Source organism: Ambystoma mexicanum, chromosome 3q, assembly GCF_040938575.1.
Source record: "Ambystoma mexicanum isolate Mex_15411 chromosome 3q, UKY_AmexF1_1, whole genome shotgun sequence".
In the NCBI taxonomy this organism is placed as follows: domain Eukaryota; kingdom Metazoa; phylum Chordata; class Amphibia; order Caudata; family Ambystomatidae; genus Ambystoma; species Ambystoma mexicanum.
In genome coordinates, this window is record NC_090926.1 from 16,090,290 (window position 1) to 16,107,371 (window position 17,082).

Sequence of the window (17,082 nt, forward strand, 5' to 3'; positions counted from 1 at the left end):
TGCAGTCAGCCCGCATGTAGATCGGTGGCCCCAGAGACATACAGGGTGGGGTCAAACGGTGCATGAAACTGGGTGGACTGAGGAAAGAAAACGCCCTGCAGGTGTGGGGAATGGGAGGGAAAACTGGCTGGAGACTGAAGGGAGGGGAGGAGCAGAGAGGGGCTTAAATGCAGCAACAGAGAGCTCACCAGGTGTTTCTGATTACAGCTGCAAGCCGAGCCGGAGACCAGAGAGGAATGGAAAGGTGATTGTGACTGGGCATACTAGGAGCTCATTGAGAGGCACAGGGGAGATCCCTATCAGAGGCGGACTCGCTGAGGAGAAGCGCCAGCCGTCAACCATTAATCAAGGACTGTGCCTTCCATGTGGATTTTTGTCTTTTTTTTGTTTTCTTAACCCAGTGAACAGAGGGTGAGTCAGTCCGTGGAGAAAAAGAATTAAGTTGACTTTATTTTCCCTTTTAAAGATGCGAGAAGCCAAGTGGAGCTTCTTTTGAACTCTGGACTGCATTAACCCTTTCACGGAAACCAAACCTCATGAAAACTAATACTGTTTGATGTGCACAAGGAGAGCTGTTGTTTAAGTTAACACCACAATAAATCTTAAAATTGCTAAACCTACATCCGACTACAGCCTACTATTATACACTACTATTAGACGGTTGGCCTGAGCCGCATGCAGGGGCAGAGTCTCCACAGGCAGCAGAAACACAGTGACAGAGCTAAAACTGTATTAAGGCACAAAGAGGTCAGGAGACTGGCCCGAGATTGCACAGATTCTGGGGCGTGGCAGACATTTAATGCACAGTGAGATGAAAGAACTTACCTTAGTTCTTACAGCCCGTGGCAAATCCTGGTCCCAAACGAGAGACAAGGAAGTTACTTGGAGTTTATCAAAGTACCAACAGGGATCGGAAATTACGATTGGCTAAGCATGAGCTAAAAGAAGCTTCTGTGTATCCAGCATTAAACATGAACCAGGAGTTACCACTAGGGAACAAGGAGCAAGAACATAACGATCTACTTGCACATAAGATGCAAACGTATCATTTTGTCCATGATGTATTACTCCTTTCGCATGAAATGTCATCCATGCGCCCTAATGTTTATTTTTCAGATTGTGCATTTGGGACAGAGTTAACTTTACATAGGTGTGTTTGTTTGGCATCAGGTGGCCTCCGGAGCCAAAGGTAGCTGTAGGTGTCAAGCTAAACAGGCACTTCTAGGCTTCAAGCCGGATCTAAATTGCTCCCAGCCCCCCTCAATTTTGAACCCTATAAGCAGCTAGCAATTCAATTTATTTGTAATTGATTTCTTGGATTTAGTAAAATGGAGCAGCAGAAAACAATTGCAAATTGGGTCAAAGACAACAATACAAAGGGTAGCATAGCAGTGGCTTACTAAAAGGGAATATTTGCAGAATAGTTAGATCTTTACAGTATTTTGAATGGACAACATATTAGTCAAGCAGAGTACTGTCAATGACAGTGCACTCCATAACCAGGGTCTTGCACTGCTAATCTTCCATCTTCCCTTTGCTCAGACTTTACTCGAGGGTCCACTGAAAGAGGACATGAAAAATGCAAGTTTCAGGCCAGAATATATTTTATCTGCCAGATAGGATCAAGCTAAACCATGACAACGTTTTAAACATTTGAGACATCACTTGGCATTTCATTGGGAGCCAATCAAGCGGCTAGCGAAGGAAAGAGAATCTCTCTTTCAGCCCATGCATAAAGTGTACTGTCCAATTTTTCAAACTTGTCAGCTATTGTAGCGCATTTGCTCCCAACCCGGCATAATCCAGTTTGATTTGGTAAGAGACCTCACAACCACATGACATTCCTTAACTGCAATATATCCTCAGCCAAAGAAACACCTTTTGTCATAGTCCCAATTTGCACTTTGATCAGTAGGTCCACTTCCCATTCTAGCCATAAACCTTTTATTTCGTTGGCAAATGGGATATCAATTGCAAACAAATCAGGAGGCACAAGGCTGGCATTATGATTTTGGAGCTGGTCACATGGTCCAAGAAGTGCAATCTAGATTTTGGCAGTTTCAGAAATTCAGACCACAGGCTCTTTCCAGTTCCGGTTGCTCATTTTCTATATGGAAGACAGACAGCATGGAGGAGCTCTACTGCGGACCATGGAGACACAAGCAAAAGGTCACTTCTTATGTGTATGTATGTGGTGATCTCTCGTCCGAGAAGCAGGTCAATATAGGGTGTACCAGCGACTTATTTCCTAAAAATAGGCAAATACTCCATACAAAGGAGGCGTAAAATTACTCTGCCCAAAAAACTGGGACACATGAACATGCGAATACCCCACCTGTTTCCATCCACACAGCTCCCCACGTTCGGATCAATGTTATTAGCTTATTGCCATGGGAATAAGCTCAAATATTATTACTGCCTGACTGGAAGATGAACGTTAAGGTTAAAATGCATCTTTTTATGCTCATGAATTATTAGGTGCAAAAAAGTATGAATTAAAGAAATATCTGTTTGGACTGAAAATATATATCTTACTTGCCATGCATGGAACAGGAACTATTATTTTAAACTCTAAAATCGTTTCAATCCCACATTTCAAAGAATTGGGGAGTAGCATACACCCACGTCACACGCTTATCTGGAGCCCTGGACATAAGTAAATAAGCAGTGGGGACAGAGGGACACCACACAGTCCACATGAACTGGCTTAGAATTAAAATTCCCCAATTGTACGGTTTGTTAAAAATTAACAGAACTACTCTAAGCCCATCTTGGTGCCACTACAGCAAGACAATAGTGAAGTGTGATAAAATCAATAACTGGAATCATACTACTACAGTAACAATATTTTGCCTAATAGTGATAATAGCAATACCTAATGTCATGGAGGAGAAGCAGTGTGATTTGTTTTGACAATGGCAACTGAAAAGGAGTCGTCTTAGAAAGTGGCTGTGCAGATGGGTATCGCTTGGTGCATTGTTCAGACCACGTTTTACCTGAAACTGAAGAATAAATGTGACCTCCCATTATATGCATGGAGGTGATTTACATGGTGAAAACCTAGCTAGAAAGCAACTAATTTATTTATTTATTTATTCATTCAAATTTGTTGAGCGCACATCAGCCCAGAAGCATCGTGGCGCTTGTTACAATCTTAGTTGCAAAGGAAACCGTAGTTACAAGTAGTACATAAATTACAGAGGAAATATATACAATAGCAAGGCAGTATATTTACATGGCTTCTTGAGAGTTTGCTAGTTATTTTGCAAGGAACAAGGTTTTCAGTTTCCTGCGAAAGATGGGAAGTGAGTTTTCCGTTCGGATGTCTGAAGGGAGAGCGTTCCATGTCTGTGCTGCAATGTAGGGAAAACCTAGACCTCCGGCTTTGGCTTTTTTGATGCGTGGGATGCAGAGTAGGTTAGCGTATTGCGTCCTAGTGGGACGTGTGGAGGAAGGTTTGAGGATGGTATCTGAAAGATAGGACGGGGCGGAGAAGGAGAGGCATTTGTGAGTGAGGGTGAGGATTTTGAGGGTGATCCGTTCTTTGACTGGGAGCCATTGGGCTGAGAGCCTGGCCTGGGTGATATGCTCTCTTCTTGGGATACTAAGAGCGGCCCGGAGAGCGTTGTTCTGCGTGATTTGTAGTCTACTTATGTTTTTGGCTGATGTGCCTGCTAGGAGAGCGTTGCAGTAGTCCAATTTGGCTCCCTCGCTATGGAGAGGCAGTTAGGTTTAGAGAGGTAGGGCTTGATGGCGTTTATAAGTTTGGTGGTGTGTGCGGATGCGGAAGTGATTGCGCTGACTTGTCTAGTCATTGATAGCGAAGAGTCAAGGTATACTCCCAGTGTCTTGACGGCTGTGGACACGGGGATGATGGAGTTGTCAATGGAGAAGTTAGTGTACAGTTTGTCCAGTTTGTCTAAGGTGTTCTGTTGACCTAATATCAAGATTTCAGTCTTGTCACCATTGAGGCAGAGGCCATTAATTGCCATCCATGCCTTGATGATGGAGTAGATAGTGTGGAGAGCCTTTGCGTCTTCGTTGTATGAGCCTGAGAGGGGTAGAAGTACTTGTGTGTCGTCCGCGTAGTTCGTGTAGGTGATGCCGTATGAGTCAAGTTTGTCAAAGAGGGACTTGGTGAACAAGTTATAGAGTGTAGGTGCAGTGCAGGAACCTTGAGGGACCCCGCAGTGGATTGTCGTGGGAATGGCGTTGGCGATGCCCGAGAAGACTTTCATGGCCCTACCTTCGAGGAAGGAAGTGATCCAGGCGGCTGCTTCTTTGGAGAAGTTGGATGAGTGCGTGAGGTGGGAAGTGAGAATCTTGTGATCAACCAGATCAAACGCGGCTGAGAGATCTAGAAGAAGCAGAAGGGCCGGCTTGCCTTTGTCCATGATTTGGGTGATCTGGCTCTTCAGATCTACCAGGGCTGTTTCTGTGCCATGTCCTTTCCGGAAGCCCGATTGCCTCGTCCCGAGGATGGAGTGGGTTTCCAGAAAGTGTTGGATTTGGCAGTGTGCGGCTTTGTCCAGTTATTTCAGCAAGAATGGCACAGTGGTTATTGGTCTATAGTTGTTGGGTTGTGAGGGGTCAAGAGTCGGTTTTTTTAGGAGAGGACGGACCCAAGCCTCTTTGAGATTGGCTGGGATGATGCCTGTTTTAAAGGACGCATTGATAAATGCCGTGAGGAGCGGCGCAAGGCAGTCTGCGCAGTCTTTGACTAGTTTAGGTGGGCAAATGTCGCCTTTGCATGGGGAGGGTTTGAGGTTTATTAGAAGGTTAATAACTTCTGTTTCAGTGACATCTCTGAAGGAGAAGTCAGGTATGGTGGGCTTGGAGGAAGTGGGTGGGGTGTTGGTCGGTTTGGTTCCTGTCTGGTGAGGAAGTGCATTGCAGTGGTCTTTGATTTTCTTTTGGAGAAGGTCAATTTTGTGAAGCATGGCAGCTTGAATGCTGATACACCACGCTTCATCTTTGATTATTTCATCTGGAGTATTGGGGGGGGAGATGAGCTCATTAAAGATTGCGAAAATCTCTTTGGAGTGTGACTTGGCATTGGCGATACGAGTGTTGAAGGCGTTGGCTTTGGCATTGGAGATAGCTCTCTTGTATTGGTGGGAGATTAAATTGAATATGTTTTTGGTATTGGTGCAGGGGTCAGATTGCCAGTTTTTTAGTGCTGCTCTTTTGTGGGATCGCATTGAGTGCAGTTCTTCAGTAAACCAGGAGTTGGAGTGTAAGGATTTCTTCTCTTTTTTCCATTCGAGTGGCGCTATTACATTGATAGCTTTGGTGAGGACATCTTTGTAGATGTCTGCTAGGATATTGGGGTCGCTAGCGAATGGGGGGGCTAGCACTGGGGTATTGAGGTATGGGCGTAGGTTCTCCTCTGTGAGTTTTTTAGAGCTTCTGACTTGTGCAGCGCTGGCAGGGGTCAGAGTCTTAAGGTTTTTGGTGATAGGAATAGAGAACTCTATGCAGTTGTGGTCAGTCCAAGGCAGTGAGGAGTTGGAGGTGATAGAGAAGAGGCAGTTATGGTCTGCGATCCAGTCAAGTATGCGGCCTTTGATGTGAGTAGGACTTTCTACTTTTTGGATGAAGCCCAGGTCATTGAGTTCCTTGGTGAGAGTGGCTGCAGATTTGTCCTTGGGATCATTAAATCCGAGGTTGAGGTCCCCTAGTAGAATGGTTTTGGTGGAGCTTTTGATATTGTTGCTAAGGATGTGTAAGATGTTGTCCTGGGAGTCTGGGGAGTTGCCGGGGGGGCGGTATAGTAGGTGAATGTTGATGGTGCTGTTGGGTGACAATGTGAGTTTGGCCGAAAAGAGGTCAGAGTTGTTGGTCGAGGGGTGACTGACAGGTCGGAGCTGTAGGTTCTCTTTGTAGATGAGGGCTACTCTGCCTCCTATTCGATCTGGCCTATCTTGTCTGAGTATGGAGAAGCCCGGTGGTAGTGCAAGTGTAACGGCAGGGCCTGATGCTTCATGTAACCATGTTTCGGTGATGGCTAACAGGTCAATGTTATTACTGGTTATAATGTCATGAATATCAGAGGCATGAGCTGGGAGTGATCGGACATTGAGGAGGGCACATTTGATGTGAGGTGTGTGATGTTTGCTTGTGGAGGTGTGAGTGATGGTCGTGTCTGGTATGTTCTGTGAGGTGGTATTGCAGGGTGTGGCTAGGTTAGTGGGTGGTGGACTGTGGGTGTGTGGGTATTCCGTGCGGGGGCAGCGTGTGGAGGTGGTGCGGGAACTCAGTCTAGAGTTTCTGAATTCAGTGGGAAGGGCTAGTGTGCTAAGTTCTGGGGTCTGTGTGCGCGCTCTAAGTCTTTCTAGTCTGTGCAGAGTTACTACACAGGGTGTACGATCTGTCATGGTTGGTGTGATATCCTTAATAGCGAGATGCTTGTGGCAGAAGAGTGGGCTAGGTGGTGTGTGGATGAGGGGATGGATGGGAGGATAGAGTTTGAGAGTAGTGAGTGTGGAGAGGAGGGTGAGCAGCGTGGTGGCGGCAGCAGCGGTGAGCTTGCAGGACGCTATGGGCATGATTGTGTACTTGGTGGTGCTGTGAGTGGGGGGACTCAACACACAACTTCAAAAGTGGTCTGTAGGCGACCATAGGGCACAACACAACTTCAAAGGTGGTCTGTAGGCGACCATAGGGCACAACACAACTTCAGAAGTGGTCTGTAGGCGACCATAGGGCACAACACAACTTCAAAGGTGGTCTGTAGGCGACCATAGGGCACAACACAACTTCAGAAGTGGTCTGTAGGCGACCATAGGGCACAACACCAGGCACATCATGAGCCAGACCCGTATAACGATCAAAAAGCACAGCATCGGACAATGGGTGGCTGAGCTTGGCCAAAGGGCATAGCAGTGATATGGGTAACAGGAGAGCACTATTGTAACTAGTATAGAATAGCAATTGAACAGCTAGTGACAGTACTCACGTTGTTTATGTCCTAGTGGTGGTGTACTAAGTGGTGTACATAAAGGTGAGTAGAGCTTTTTGGGGTAGTAGGTATTTGGTCAGTCTGCGGTCCTTATTTGTCTCCGATATGTTCCTTAAAAACAAGGGTCTTCACAGCTTTCCTGAATCGCAGGAGGAATGGACACAGTCTGATATTAGCCAGGAAGGATGTTCAAAAGCGTGGGAGAATAGGATAAAAATGTTTGTTTTCTGGTCTTCTCGCACTTCTTGGATTCTAGTCTGGTAATATATTGGCTCCTGGTGTTGTGTTGACCACCTGAGATGATAATCGTTTCAACTAAATGTGATGGTGTCTTGGGCATTAGATCTTGGTAGGTGATGCAGGCTGTCTTGAAGGTGATGTGAGCTTGGTGGGATAACCAGAGTAGGACCTTGACAGTGGCAGAAATGTGGTCAAATGTATTCAGTCCTATAAATAAGTCCTGCTGTGGAATGCTCGGCAGCTTTCAGAGTGGCCAGGAAAGCAGCTGGGACACTTGCCAGGTGTGTGCGGTGCAACCTTCAAGGTGGGGGAGCACAAGGGCCAGGATATGAATTCTGGGGCAGGGATGAAGGGTTTGATTCGGTGTATGAGTGAGAGCAATTACCATACCGTTCATGTATTCTTGGTGATATGTGCTTTGAAGACGTCACAATCAACGGTGAAGCTGATGGGCTTTGTACTAGGGGCGAGTTCAGAGGCCAATACAAGATCCATCTGTGTCAGCCAGTTTTGAACTGGGGTACGTTTGGTTGCGCTCTCAAGGAGGATACAGGCTGTTTTGATAGGAATGAGTTTCAATTAGGCACTTCTCATCCAGACTTGAGTGGTGGAGAGGAGTGTTTCAATTAGAGAATGCCATTGAGGCATTTGGCCTTAGAAAATATAAACAGTTATAGCTTTGGAGGGTGCTAGTTGGAAACAATATTTTTACTCATGAGGGCTCATAAAAAAAGGCTTTGAATATCACTGATGTAGAGGTTGAAGGTGACAGAGGAGAGCATAGAGTCTAGTCTTAATCTGCAGGTCATTGGGTGTAGTTGGAATCTGCAGGTGCCCATCTGGATGAACTAATGCCTTTTGGTGAAGTTGGAGTTCAAACCATCAAAATATTTCTTCTCCCACTGGCTTCAGAATGGTAACTGTGGAGAAGTATAATTGGATACAACATTGGCGAACAGAGTAAAAAATAGGAGTGTGTTGTGAACGGTGACCACCACCCATTAAGGAATGACAGTGGCATCCTTGCCATCTATGAAGTATGCTTTTGCCAGCTTGAATGACACTGGTCACAAATCTTGTAGTTAAGACAAAGTAGTGAGGAGCTGATTTACTGCTCCTGTAAACCAGAAAAAGGCTGCCTGGGTGTTTTTCCTGACGACAGTGCTGCCATTTACCCAGGAGAAAATCAAATCCTGGCCAGGGTTAGTGTTGGGACACTGAAAAGGTTGTTGGATTGGCTGGCTGTTCTTCCAAGCCAATGTTTGGTTCTAGACACCATTTGATGGAAACATATGGCGCATTTTGTGACCAGTTGCCCTGGAGCGAATAGTACAGTATGGCATAGAACCTGAAGAACCACCAAATGGGTTTTGGAGGCCCACAACTATGGTCATGAACAATGAAAAGGGAACACATTTAGATTGCTGGAACTACCCATCAGAAATCATCCACTTGTCCTCCCTAACCATCCTTTTTGAGCTCGTTCATGGATCATACTTACTCACACCATGTAATTGAATGATTTTTATAGCTCAGGTTTCTTGGATAGCTTTTATACTTACATTTGTAAACTGGAACATCAGGGAAGCAATGCCCATGTCCTTTTGACATCCAAAAGCCCAGGGTAGGGAAAACATTCAAGGTTAGGGTCTTGGTCCCATCCGCAGATGTTTTCTAGAATATAAAAAGGCAGCCAGTCCCATTGCCTACCTTCAGAGACAATGGGTCCTGCTTTTCCATTCTTTCAGGGATTCAAGTAACCTCCTTTTGTGTATCGGAAAACAGACTTCTTTCTATCTTTCCAGGTCACTTGTCACCAAATCATATGATTGTTATATTTTACCTTATTATTAGTAAGTGATGCTCCTGGGTTCTATTGATCAAGTGGTAACAAGTTACAGCCATGTCCCATTTTACAAATATCTAAATAGGAAGCTATGTAATTTAAGATTGGTGAGGATTATAAAGTTACTTTAGAGCAATATGGTGTTTCGTCTTCTAGAATGTCCACTAGCACAATAACATTTGCTTTTTAAAGAAATTCATTTTATTGTGATCGGTTTACATATAAAACCACACACAATGGCAAAAGTGTTTGTTTAAATATTAAAATCATGCAACGCAACACAAAAGATCATTTACACCATCTTTCTAGATGGGGAGTATGGCACACTTAATTGTATCCTTATTGTATCTTCTCCATACTCAATACTACAGTAATGCATTCTGAAGATAGAATAAGGATACGATTAAGAGTGACATGCTCCCTACCCAGAAAGGTAGTGTTAACACTCCTTTGTTTTGTGTTGCAAGATGTAAACATTCGAGAACGAAAGGCACTAGGTGACTCAGTCAGAGTCTTTGTCATTGAAAACAGTAGTTTTACCTACTGCCGGAGAATAACGTTCTCCAACTATAAATAGATCTTCATCTAAAAGCCAATAGTGAAGTTGTTGCAGTTGTTGTTCCAGTTGAGGCCAGAGAATCATCAGTCTAATGTGAGCCAAGCAGAGAGAACATAGTTCACACTTATGACTTAGATCTAAAGATGCTACTGTAACCTTAATTTTCCTTTGTTTAGCAGCACATGTTATTTTATTCCTTTGTACAGTGTTATGTGCTAAACCAAAGTGCCCCTTCTGATTGGTTACTAATTTGACTGCTTGTGATCCTTCAGTTTGAGTGATCTTTTCAGTACATTGTTTACACTTTGTTTTTTGAATATTTCTATATTTCTTTGTATTGATTAGAAGTAGTACGCAATAACTTGTTATTGCCCTTCTCTCGAGGAAGTGGATCAAACGAAATTCTTGTCTGCGAACTGAAACACTAGACCGATTCAAAATAAATTCTGAAGTGTCCAAACCATCTACGAGACTACCATCACACTGGGAACCTGACCATGTGGCACTCGTTTGCTCAACTTTGACTCTGGTGACATGGTCATGAACTTTCTCTCCTTTTGTTTTACTATCATTTACCTTAGTGATATTAGTTCACTAATTGCCCACAATTGTGGTCTCCCCGTATTTGCAGTCAAAGCATGACAGCTAAGGAATTAAGAACTTGCATAATATTTTCAAGTAAAGCCATGTGGCTTTTCTGGTTCATTTAAAATCTTTTCAGTTCAATTTACCAAATAGGTTAATAGCCAATTTAGAGCCTGCATACATGGAGTAATTTAAAGTGCATAATTAAAATTCAGCTGGTTTGTATCGTCGACACGTGTTTAGATCAAGTGGCATTTTCTGTCTAATCCACAGGATGTCTATAATGTTATGGAGTCTTGTGGAGGATTGATTCCGTTGGTCAACTTGCTTACCCTTGAATAGGCTCTTGGGGGCGAGTAGAACTTGGTGATTCTATTGTATACATAGACTTGTGACAATATAAGTCACTGTTGTAATGAAATAGGGATGACACTTTCCTGATGATTGTATATGTATGTTTTTTAGAATGAACATTGGCCTATACGCTTGCAAGAAGGGCAGAGTTATTAACTGGTGTCCTACGTCCTGAAGAAGGTCTTTGTGACCGAAACACGTGTTGACGATTCATAGTACATATCTGGGCTAATTTCAACACCAGATTTTTTTGACACCCAATACTATGGACCGGGTCATGAGTATATGTAAAAACTAAGGAAGATTGCATCAATAGCAGTAGTTTACACTGCCTTGACATGCCAAAATGGTTTTACTTTTGATGGTTTGAATATGAAAGTATGGGATTGAGAATGATTGTTTGAGATATGAATGTTGAACTGATAAAATTAACTACTTGGTTTTATGATTTTATATCATACATGTATTATGTGAAATGTGTATTGATTAACTATTAAAAATTGAAATTTATATTTGAGCAAACACTATGTGTCATCCCATTCCACTGGTCCACCTTACCCTAATATGATGTATTTTACCTGAAGGACCATGGATTTAAATTGCAGGTTTACCCCTTTATTTGTTAGAAGCTGGATGCAGGCAGAAGCGGTGTGGCCAGTGGAGTGCTCGAGACCCGAAAATGAATGCAGTTTATGCAGCGGGAAGCATAGCTAAAAAGGACACAGGAGGTCGGTGGCAGCCCGAAGGAAGGAGACCGGCGTGACCGAGCAAGGCGGTCGAGTAAGTCCCGAGCTGCAGGTGGAGAATTGCCAGGTGAGCATAGCCACACTGAGTCACTGGGAGACGACACGAGGTACCGCACAGGAGGGAGAAAACCTGTGGCGGTGGAGGACCTTGGAACAAAGCCATAAGCTCCGACCGGTGAGTGAATCCAGATGGGGGGGGAACACTGGGTTGGTAGGCGAATCTGCAATGCAAGCAACAAACGTTGATTTAAGTGGAATCAAGCATTTCTATGAATGCATAGTGAAGTCAAAGTAAATATAAGCATTTGTGAATGCCAAACAAAGTGAAAGCAATTAGAAACACTTCTGAATAGCAAACAGAATGAAAGCAAGTTTTGAGCAATCTTGAACTTGAGTGAACAAACGTTTTGGGAAATCTGCCCAAATAAGTGAACTGCAATATATGAGAAAACCAGCATGGGCAAAACAAGAATTAAAGGAACTGCATGTTATGAATACATATTGGCAAGAGCCAGGAGAATCTAAGAAAGTGAAACCGGTGCATTGTGATCAAGCAAACCACTGTGCAGTGTCTGGAGAGTGTGACAGAGGTGGAGAAATCACGGAGCACTTTCAAACTGACACAGTGGACTAGGTCGATGGAAATGCAGCAAGGAAGGGGGACCGGTTGCGTGACCTGTAATGGGTTGACTGTGTGGTCCAACAACTGCACCTACACCGAGTGCACCCCTGTGCAGAAAGGCCACTGAAAATACCCATGCAGAAGATTGTGCTTACATTACAACAAACTCTGATGCAACCTTTGAAGTTAAAAGAAACTGAACTGCCGGTTTGGGTCTATTTGACCTAAAACATTGGACTTAATCACATTTGATTGAATTTGACCATGTTTTCGGTCTAAAATGAAATGCAGGGGGGAAGACAGCCCCGCAAATCACCCCCCCGCCCCCCAACACTTCCCCTCAACCTAATCTATACCCTTACCCACCCCCATATATATATATTTAAATACATTTGACTGAAAAAAAGGTCAAAGAAATTCGATCAAATGTTTTAGGTCAAATGTTTCTAGGTCAATTATGGCAATACCAAACTGCATATGTGAACTGGTGAAAGGTACCAATATAAGAGCTGGAAGTGTCCCAAGGAATTGTATTGTTTTGAAAAGCTGGAAGATGTGAACACTTGGGGAAGGGATCCTTCATACATAGTGAACTGTTTTGAATTCAGGGAATGGGAAGTTGATTGCAAGCCGAGAGCTGGACGAAGCTCTGAACTTTGAACACTATTCATTTTGATGCCGACATCTCTACACATTGTATAGTTAGATGTGAGGGCAAGTATAGGTTTTGGACACAGACACTTCTGCATTGGACTTCCAGACACAGACTATTCTTAGTTTTCTTTAGCTAGGGAAATCCCCTTTTAGCATAGGGCAAGTTAGGCCTTATGAAGACAAAACTTGATTCCGTTGTCTGTCTCTTCTTACTGATGCCTTCACAGCGTAACCTTTACGAAATGTTACTGGCCGGTTCCATTACATGGCCCTGACAAGGAAAAAATGGCCTTTGCCATACCTCTAGGTCTATTTCAGTTTAAAGTCCTCCCGTTCTGACTACATGGGGACCCTGCAACATTTCAGAGGTTGATGGGTAAGATCTTACAACCTTACTCAAACCTCTGCAGGGCATGTATAGACGATATTGTAATACATAGTAGAACTTGGGAAGATCACGTACACCACCTTTACACAGTCATGCGAGCATTGACAAAGGCAGGTTTAACAGCTAATCCAAAAAAATGTAAATTGGCTCAATCTGCAGTCAAGTATCTGGGATTTATCGTGGGTAATGGCACTCTACAGCCCCAGCAGGAAATGTTTAAAGCTGTCCTTGATATCCCCACACCAAAGACAAAGACAGACCTTGGGAGTCTTTTTAGGAATAATCGGCTACTACCGCTGGTTTATCCCAAATGTCTCAAGTAAAACCGCAAGACTCACAGATGAACTAGAAAACACTGAGCACCAAAAGGTGAGATGAAGATCAAATCTGTTATACCACATTAAAGGAAACCCTTTGTCAGAGCACAATTTCAAAAGGTAGCTGATTTCTCCAAAGAGTTCATCCTGAAAACAGATGCCTCTTTAACGGGACTGGGGGCAGTTCTCTCTCAAGATCATGACGGACTAGAACACCCGATACTCTACATCAGTAGAAAGTTATTTCCCAGAAAGAAGACTTATTCAGTTATCGAACTTGAGGCCCTGGCAATCAAGTGGGCCATACTCCATGTAAAATATTACCAATTGGGCCGCAAATTCAGACTAGTCACCGATCATTCTCCTTTAGTGTGAATCAGCCAGCTAAAGGAGACTAACCCGAGAATTATGCAATGGTTCTTGGAACCTCAACCATATTGATTCACAGTGGAACACCAGAAGGGTTGAGATCAGGGGAAATGTCAACATCCTCTCCCGGTTTCCCTGTAAAACATCAAGGTTCAACCCACATACGTAAAGGGTATGTTAGGGACCTGAGGGTGTTCCCACTTTGTTTCCCACTGTAGCATCCTCTCAGGTGGCCCGGGAAAGGCCATTGCTTTTGGATCCCAGCTCTGGGGGTGGATATATGAGGGAGGATCCCCTGGGTGGAGGGAGACTTGTGAGGGGGGGGGGACTTGGGGGTGAAGAGGATGTCCTTAGGTGAAACATGGTATTCCCCCACTTCCTTTTCATAATGAACTCTCAATCCCTCAAGCCTTTGTAGGCTTTTGTCAGCCCTTTCCCTGTTCTTCCCTCCAAACTGTCCCCAAGAAACACCATTCCAACACTGGTACGAGGAAGAGACAAACTAGGAAGACACATCAGTCCCCTTTTATTAATACAAATTCATATTAGCATCATTTAAGTAATGCAGACACATTTCAGCCTCAGATGTGTACTGGGAAAAGGAGGAGGAAAGCACAGAATGGCAGAACTACCGTTCTAATGGTGAGCGGTCCTGGCCTGGGAAAACCTGACACCCTTTGGTAAATGAAGTTAGCTCTGGAGGCAGAGGGAGCTGTGAAGGCAGACGCAGCTGTGGAAGAAGCTGGATGCAGGCAGCAGCGATGTGGCCAACGGAGCGCTCGAGATCCAAAAAAGAATGCAGAGTTTATTCAGTGGGAAGCAGAGCTGAAGGGCGCTGGAGGTCGGTGGCAGACCGAAGGAAGGAGACCGTCATGACCGAGCAAGGCTGTCGAGCAAGACCCCCGCTGTAGGAGGAGCAGCCACAGTGAGCCGCTGGGAGACGAGGCAAGGTACTGCACAGGAGGGAGAAAACCTGCAGCGGATGAGGACCCATAAGCTCCGACCGGTGAGTGAATCCAGAGGGGGGTAGCAGGGGGTGGGGAGGCGGTCATCGGGTTGGCAGGCAAATCTGTAATGCAAGCCATGAACATTGATTGCAGTGGAATCAAGCATTTCTATGAATGCTGAGTGAAGTGAAAGTAAATATAAGCATTTGTGAATGCCAAACAAACTGGAAGCAATTGGAAACATTTTTGAACAACGAACAGAATGAAAGCAAGTTTTGAGCAATCAAACCGAGTGAAAGAATGTTTTGGGAAATCTGTCTAAATAGAGTGAACTGCAATATATAAGAAAACCGCCATGGGAAAAAGCCAAAAGGAGAATTAAAGGAACTGCAATGTTAGGAATACATATTGGCAAAAGGGGAGCAAGTGCATTGTGATCAAGCACCGTGCAGTGTCTGGAGAGTGTGACACAGGTGGAGAAACCACAGAGCACTATCAAGCTGACACAGTGGCCTAGGTTGATGGAAATGCAGCAAGGAAGGGGGACCGGTTGTGTGACCTGTAATGAGTGGACCGTGTGGTCCAACAACTGCACCTAGACCAAGTGCACCCGTGTCGAAAGGCCACTGAAAATAGCCATGCAGAAGATTGTGCTTACACTACAAAAAACTCTGATGTAACTGTTGAAGTTAAAGAAACTGAACTGCCTATGTGAACTGGTGAAAGATACCAATAGTTTAAGAGCTGGAAATTGTCTCATGGAATTGTGTCATTTTGAAAAGCTGGAAGATTTTAACTCTTGGGGAAGGCAACCCCTATGTTCAGTGAATTGTTTGGAACTTGGGTAAGGGGAAGCAGATTGTAAGCCGAGAGCTGGACGAAGCTCTGAACACTATTCATTTTAATACCGACATCTCTACACATTGTATATATACAGTTAGACATGAGGGCAAGTATACATTTTGGACAGACACTTTTGCTTTGGACTTCCTGACACGGACCTTAGTATCCTTAGCTTTTTTTAGGTAGGGAGATCCGACCGCCCATAAAAAAAATAAATAAAAATGTAAAAAAACAATTTAAAACTTTTTTTTTTTTCCACACTTCTGTCGGAAATTTTGTCAGTCGAAAATTTGACTGTCGAAACAGTCACTAGGAACCTGCCAACGACACCCGTCCCTCAAGTAAAAATATTGCATAATCCCGACAAGGACAAAGTGTACACTGTACTCTCAATGTGGAATGAACAATTCTTGAAGCCTTGACAGAACATGAGATTGCCATAAAAACACTAATTGAAAATCCGGACTTGGCTAAAAAAAAAGCTATGGAGATAGGACTGATTTAAGGTTAAAATCTAGACTGATGAAAGAGGCCCCTGGCAAAGCAAGAGCATATGGTAATCTGCAAGCCTACATATTTCGCTTTCCGGACCATAAATCGAGATTTTTGTACATGCAAAAGAACGCCCAGGTATCTAGGCTCGATATGCTGAATTAGACCCTATTTGTCACTTTTGCAACGCAAACAGGGAGACTTTGAAGCACTTAACGCTGTTTTGCCCTACCTTTTCGAAACCAAAGAACACAAATCTGGGGTCCTGTGATTAGCAAATACCAAACACTGAGTGCTGATGACTGGTGGAAAGCTATGTTTGATGGGTCAGACAGAGAAGTGATGTTTGCACTGACTACTTTCTTGCGGCCCATAAAGGAATGTCTTGATGTTGAGCTAACCGATGCCAATCGGCAAAGGATGTCAATATGCGTGTACGATTGTGGACACGTATTCAGGATACTTGATGGTATTACCATGAAAAAGAGCTACACAATTGAATACCATTAAATTATTAGATCAAGTGCAGTGTACCATGATATACCTTTGCAAATTTAAAGTGAAAATGAGTCCAATTTCAAAAGAAAACTGATTTAAGACTATTGTCAGGAGAAGGGCGTTGAATGTATTTTCCACTTCCCTTATGATCCCGAGTCTTCGGAATTTATTGAGAGAATGAATGGCATGTTGAATGAACAGTTGCGAAAGACTGGTGATGGTGACTTGAAAGGGTGGCATGAGTGCATTCTGGATGCAGTGCAAGTGTTAAATAACAGACTGATTGCAAATGGTGAGACTCCATTGATGCATATGTTAACACCAGCTTTGCAAATGAAACCAAACAGGGCATTTGAAACATTAATGTACTGGGAATTGTCACCTGGGGCTCTAGCTCCTTATCAAACGACACCAGAGTCTGCAGGGGTAGATGTGCATGCTATGGAGGAGATTAGACTTGAACCAAGAGGAATGAGTGTAATTGACACAGGAATTGGAGTACAAATTCCATCGGAAAATATGGGATTAATTGTCCCTAGATGTGGGTTAGCATTGACAGGAAGCCAGGTACTGGGAGGGATTATTGATGCAGATAATCAAGGAGAAATAAAAGTGATCCTAATCAATAGTGGAGAAAAAAATGCTACCCATCCATTAAGGT

General features: G+C 43.8%; 1 protein-coding gene across 3 annotated transcripts in view; it reads right to left on the reverse strand.

The window, feature by feature from the left end:
* The window catches only part of TAB1 (TGF-beta activated kinase 1 (MAP3K7) binding protein 1), a 332,479-nt gene that overhangs the window by 305,537 nt on the left and 9,860 nt on the right, over nucleotides 1–17,082 (reverse strand). The window lies entirely within an intron of this gene.